This window comes from Chenopodium album, chromosome 8 (assembly GCF_948465745.1).
Source record: "Chenopodium album chromosome 8, dcCheAlbu1.1, whole genome shotgun sequence".
Classification (NCBI taxonomy): domain Eukaryota; kingdom Viridiplantae; phylum Streptophyta; class Magnoliopsida; order Caryophyllales; family Amaranthaceae; genus Chenopodium; species Chenopodium album.
In genome coordinates, this window is record NC_137841.1 from 65,176,246 (window position 1) to 65,183,186 (window position 6,941).

The following is a 6,941-nucleotide window of genomic DNA, read 5'->3' on the forward strand; positions in this document are numbered from 1 at the left end:
TTTTGGAAAGACGCATCAAATCTTCTATTATACTTTATATATGTAAAGGATTTGATTCTTAAATAAATTTGTTCAAAAAAAAAAATAAAAAACTAAGGATATACCAGGAGATGACACGTGTCATTGCTGGTGTGTCTTTTAGTATATAGTTATTGGTTGATTGATTTTTAAAAGACAATTTATTATCAATTAAGTAAAATATTTATGTTGATCACAACATCATTTGATTCATATAAGTGTTACTTGTATTTATTTTGGAAATTGATTGCTACACATAATTAGTAAGCATAATAATTATAATTAAAAATATAGAAAATTTCTAAGTTATATAGAAAAATTGAAATCAAAATAAACATAACCCACGAATAAACGCAAATGATAAAAACAAAAATCATAAAACAGAGTACTAATTGTTTAAATGATTTTATTACCACTCCTAATCCTTTTCTATCTTAACTTCAAACTTCTTCTTTTTGGTAGCAGACATTTCTTCTCGTGGGATAATTGAATCAACTTCCAACAAATGTTTTTTGGAAGAACATAAGGGTGACAACTCGAAAAGTTGATCGTTGTCTCCCATGCATGAAATTGCTTCCTACAAAAACGTAAAAAAAAAAATTCAACATAAAGAGTATCATTATTATATTTTAAAATAACAATTTTAACCACGTAGTTGAATAAGTGAAAAACCTTTTCAGCTTCATTGGTTGTCTTTAATTTGTCATTGTAAATGGAGGTCAGGTAATATCTGAATTGAGATCCTGTTTAACAATTGTAAGTAATGTTGTTAGACAATAAATAAATGCATTGTGACTGTTTAACACTTTAACTTACGTTGTATACCTTGTTTGAACCAAAAGATCTACTTAAATAATTTTGTATTAAATCTTCATTATCGATCATTTTAGTAATAGTGTACACGGGCCAATTTTGCTTGATATTATAATCTGACACCTCGACCTTAAAAAAAAAATCTCTTTCCCCACAAGATTATCAAGCTCTTTTGAAAATCGTCGGTCTAAAATGTATTTAAGTATTTAATTAGCAATAGACAATAAAGCATCAAACAAATATGTACGTAGTTTCCCTCTTTTACCTTTGTCATTTACAACTTTAAAGTGTAAGCTGGTTTGTGCACAATCGACACAACTTCTCGATCAAACATGAGAAACGATGCACTCCTACTTTCACCAATTACTAGAACTTGAAACTTTAACTTATATAATATCAAATATAAAAAAGTTACAGTGAAATCAATTGGATTAAAATTATATAATGGGAACTTATGCTATATCCACCTTGGTATGACTTTATCACCATCGATCAATTTATCACATTTCTTGCACAAGAACTTAGTGCCTTGGTTTTAGTATCTTGGTCACCTTGGTTAGTACTTAGTAGCATCATCTTCTTTGACCTTTTTATTGCATTTCTTGCACGCTAAATAATACCATCCATGTTCCAACTCAATGCAATTAATGGTTGCTAGAATTATGCAATAAGTTGCCTTGTCAATCTCACGTAAATCATCCACAGATTTTCGTTCATGTCGCTGGAGAAACTCTTGTGTTATAGAAACTGAACTTGTTATTGACAGGTCGGATCACATGACAGCAAAAGCATTTGACACTAACCTGATACAATAGGTCCCATAATAATTTGGTATGAGTAGCAAAAGTAGGAAAAATTGCCCGCAATAATCCGACCTTTTAGCTATCCGCTGAAAATAATCCCACCTATGGATTATTTTTAATTAATCCCACTTTTATACCCACTCCGCTATAAATGGTCCCAACCGGTCATGTAACCTGTTATAACAAGTTACTTGACACGTGTCGCCATGTTATTTGTCAAAAAAAATAAAATTAAAATAAATTAAATTTTAAAAAAAGTTAAATGTTTTTTAAGAAAAACTACAAAAAAAAAAAAAAAAAAAAAAACCACCACCAGCCCAAGCCTTCCCCGCCACCCCTGACACCTCATCCCGTAGCACCGGTCACCCAGACCCCCGACCCTGGCACCGGCGGTGCCTTGAACCCCCTCCCCTGAACACCCCGCCTCCCTCCATCACATAACCACCATATCCTTCCCTCACGACAGCAGTCACAGCACCAACCTCCGTCGCGAAATCACCAGCCCACAACTCCAGCGTCAGCGCCGTCGGCCACCAACAACTCGATCTGTCCACCCTCTCCGATCCCTCCCCCTAAACCGCCGACTCGTGGTCCCCTTACCCTGAAACCACCAACCACCCTCGAAAACCTGTTCCCCCGTCCCGATCCCAGTCCCTCTCCCCATCCCCGTCCAAATTCCGGTCGTTCCTCCCTTTGTCCATCCCGATTCCAGCCTCTCTCCCCTAGTCTCCTTCACGCGATTCCAGCCTCTCTCTCTCTCCTACCTCCGTCGCGATTACGACCTCTCTCTCCTTCCTCCGTCGCGGTGGTTTCATATGTGGGTGCGGTTCTAGGGTTTAGGTTGGGTGGTGGTGGGTATGGTGTTGGCTGAATTGGTGTTGCTTAGGGGTTGGTGGTAATTTTTTACTTTTTTTTTATTTATTTTTTAGACTAATCAATAAGTGACACGTGTAAATTCTACTTAAAAAAAAAATTTACCTGCTTAACCGGTTCCAAGTAAAATGGGATCATTTATAGCGGGGTGGGTATAAAGGTGGGATTATTTAAAAATAATCCATATGTGGGATTATTTTCAGCGGACGACCAAAAGGTCGGATTATTGCGGACAATTTTTCCTAATAATTTGGTATGAGTAGCAAAAAAATAAAATTAATTGCAATAGTTACATAAACGAAAATTATGAACTTTGAATTGATGACAACCTGTTCTCGAATGATACAACCTCACCAATGTCTTCATCAAGGAATAGTCTTGTGGAAAATAGTAAGTTTGACAAAGTAACTTGTCCTACAATGTATAAAATTAGAGTATGTTAGATAATCAAAAATGAAATTAAAATCATTATTTTATATATTTGCCACGATTTGACATAAAGTAAAGAGGAAAAATGTCTAACCGTTGCAAATAATATGAAACAGAGGTAGTATATATATTCTTTGATTTTTGCCTATTGTATGATTAAAATAATGGGTTCTTAGTTCCTTTCCGTAAGATGGTTTGAGACTTCAATAGCATACATATCCCAAAATGTGCACATGAGTTTTATCCCCTAGACGGAAAAAAAAATAGTGTTAAAACTAACTTTTATTTTACCACCAAAAAAATTTCTAAAAATTGTTTTTTACCACCAAACGTCAAGAAAATCGTTAAATCTAACAGTTTAAAAAAAATTCCTTCGAATTTTGTGCGCAAAAGATGTTTTTCATAGGTTTAGGGGGGCACTTTGGTCCTACGGATCCAATTTGAGGTCAAAATTGACAAAAAAAATGATCGAAAATGTCTCGTTTTGTGTGTTCACTCAAATCGAGGTTTTTTAAACATGCAAAACGAGGCAATTTCGATCATTTTTTGTTAATTCTGACCTCAAATTGGGCCCATAGGGCTAAAGTGCCCCCTAAAACCCCTAAAGAGCCTGTGTTTGACACGAAAATTGAAGAATATAGAAAATTCCGTTAGGTTTTTGACGACAGGTGGTAAAAAACAACTTTTAATTTTTTATTTGGTGGTAAAATAAAAGTTTTAGAAGTTTTGGTGGTAAAAAAAAATTTTTTGATTTTTTTTGGTGGTAAAAGTAAAAAAATCCTATTTATTACACAATTTTGTAATACGATCACTGAGGTATGTTTATACTATGTAAAAATACTAATCTAACATCATTTAATTCCACCATAAGCTTTTAACCCTGCTTTTTTCTATTGTAGTGTCTTCAAGAGCCTCATAAGCATCGATTTTTCCAATAATATATGTTATATGAATTCCTTTTGTAGTCAATTACAAAAATCTTGGAGGATGAATGAAAAGAGTAACTTTTAGAAATGAAACATACCTATTAAGAAGGAAGCATCTAAATTTCTTGATAGTATGTCATTCAAATGATGTAAAATTAAATGCATGTAGGGATATATGCAAGTTGTACTCACAATAATTGACCATAGTTGAGTAGAAGAAATTGATTTTGTAAGGATGTTGCGTTGGCTTGAAGTTTCTTATATTCTGCACAACACCCACTTTGAAATGATATACAATTTGTAATATATAATTGTAAAGTTTTTTTTTGTTTTTTTTGCTTTTTTCGATTATTTATTTGTTTTGATTTATGATTTGTTTCGATTTTGGATTTCGTTTTTACTTAGTATTATTATTTTGGTTTTATAGGTGGTGGAAGGATGAAGTAAGGGGATTTTGCAGGTGGTGGAAGGATAGAGTAAGGATGCCACTGCCGCATGAAAGTTCGCAACCAGTAGTTTGTGAAATAAAAATTATAAAAGTTCAGTATATGAATCTAGTAATTTATTAATTATTACTAAAACAAAACATACTCATGTCATCAATTTCTAAAATGTTTTATGTGTCAAGCTCTCAATTAAATTTTTCCCTCTAAATTTACCTATAATGTCATCAATTTTTTATTCTTAATTTATTTTTAGGCCTTTTTATTTTACTTGCTAGAAACTAAGACCAAATATATAAGTATGAAACTAAAAATCCAAAACTTGACTTTACATCAATATTGTTGCGCGTCCACTCTAAACGTAATGCGTGCGTGTGTAATATAAGTAATCAATCAAGCTCGATTCTCTCTTCTTTTTTTTCCACATATTATCTTCTTATATATAAATAATTATTAGCACTTTTAAAAATTGTTGATAAAAAAAATATGTTATTGTAAAGAATGTTGATGATTTCATGTAGGCTAAATATAAAATTTGAATTCCCTCAAAGAAAAAATTTTAAAAGAAAAGCTGGATTATTATTATTTTTTTAACAAATATGGTAGTTATTTTTTTTTCAAAAAAAAAAATGGTAGTTTTCTTTTTAAAAAAATAAAATAAATGAGAGGGATACACTTTGGGAAAGTAAAATTTATCACCCTAAATCCCCTTTCACTTTATGTCTTTATTATACAAATAAGCTCATTTGATAATGCGATTTTAAATAATTTGTTTTATCATCATTTTAATATATTTTCAATAACATAGTAAATATATCTTATGACGTAGAATTAAATAATAACTATTTTAATAAAAAAAAGAAAGAATAATGTACATGTTATATATATATATATATATATATATATATATATATATATATATATATATATATATATATATATATATATATATATATATATGTATATATATAAATAAAGCGAGACAAGTCATGTTAAAAAGTTATCAACAACAAAAGATATACAAGAAATATGTAAAAAGTGTCCCTATGATGGCTTTCTTCTAGTTTTGTTTGTGTTTTTTGAGTATAGTATGGTACAAGTTGTTTCATGGTTAAAGATTTGTGCGGCATTGAAAAATAAGTTAATCCTTCGATTACAATTAGATAAATCAGACGAAAATTTTCGTTACAAATACAACAGATCGATAGACCCTCTTGTCGAAAAAGGTTGTAAATCACAGCGATATAAAAGAGGGTATGAAGAAGGTACGATTTGCAACAATGATCGTAGTTCTGTTGAATGGAAGCTTTTATTTGATTCAATTGTCATGTATTTATTAAGGGTCTGTTCACATTTACTTAATTTCAATTTAGTTCAGTTCATTTCAGTTCAGTTCAGCTCAGCTCAGGTCAGCTGTAATCAGTTCAGTTCAATTCAGTTCGATTCAGTTCAACTCCTAATTTCCCTATCTCATAAAATATTCAGTTCAGTTCACTTCAGCTCTAATCAGTTCAATTCAGTTAAGCTCCAATTATTTCAGTTTAGTTAAGTTCAGTTCAGCTCAGTTCAATAAATGTGAACAGACCCTACATTTAAATCTCTTTGTAGATGACCTATGACTTTTTAATTTTCTATGAATCAAACTTTATTAAAAAAAAAAGAATATGAAAAAAATAACTTATCACCTTCGTACAACACACATGTACTAATTTAGTTAAATAAATATTTTATATATTAGGGTTTTTTAAAACCATTATTTTAAATATTATTTTTTGATTGTAAATCTAACATTATTGACACGTCACAATTTAATTTTCTAAAAATACTAATTTTAATCCCGTGCAATGCACCGATTCATAAAACTGATTTAGTATTAATGATAGTCAATTAAAACAAATGACCTATATAACACCTTTTTTTTATTTGATTTCATTTAATGTCTAGTATTAAAATTCTTATGCTAAATGTATATAATAAAAATTAACTAAAAGTATTTTTGTTCTTTTTTTAAAAAAAATATAAATAGCAATTTGGAGATGAAGTTTTTCACAAAATTATGCCAAGTGTCCTATTTGGGATTATTTTAGTATAGCATAGATTGCAAAATATCTTGAATATCAACCCCTATAGCAAACATTTTAACTTCTATAAATGTTACCAAACAATGATTTAACTAGTGATCAACCATTCAGTTATGAAGTTTGTTCTTGACATGTTCCGTGGAAGGAAAAACTCTTTCAATAATGTTTTTGTTGCAACTGGTAGCTTTAGTGCTAATTTCAATAGCAAAAACACCAATAGATATATAACATGCTTCCCAACCTCTATTAGATTAGTAGAAAGGGACACCAATTCCGCTCTAATCACACAATTCTTTCATAAAGCGCATATCAATAATGTAATGACCAAGAAACGTCACTTCTAAAAAAAAATTCTTGATCTAATAATCGTGCAAATTTAAGTAATTTTTGTTTATCGAAACCCTGAAATGAATTAATGGAACTCATTAAATAAGCAACACACAAAAGACTGTCAATTGTTTCCCGATTGAGATTTGTGATCTTTAAGTATCTTACATTTTAACTTTCTATTTGGTTGTATTTATTCAATTTCTAGCGTTAATTCCAATTAACACA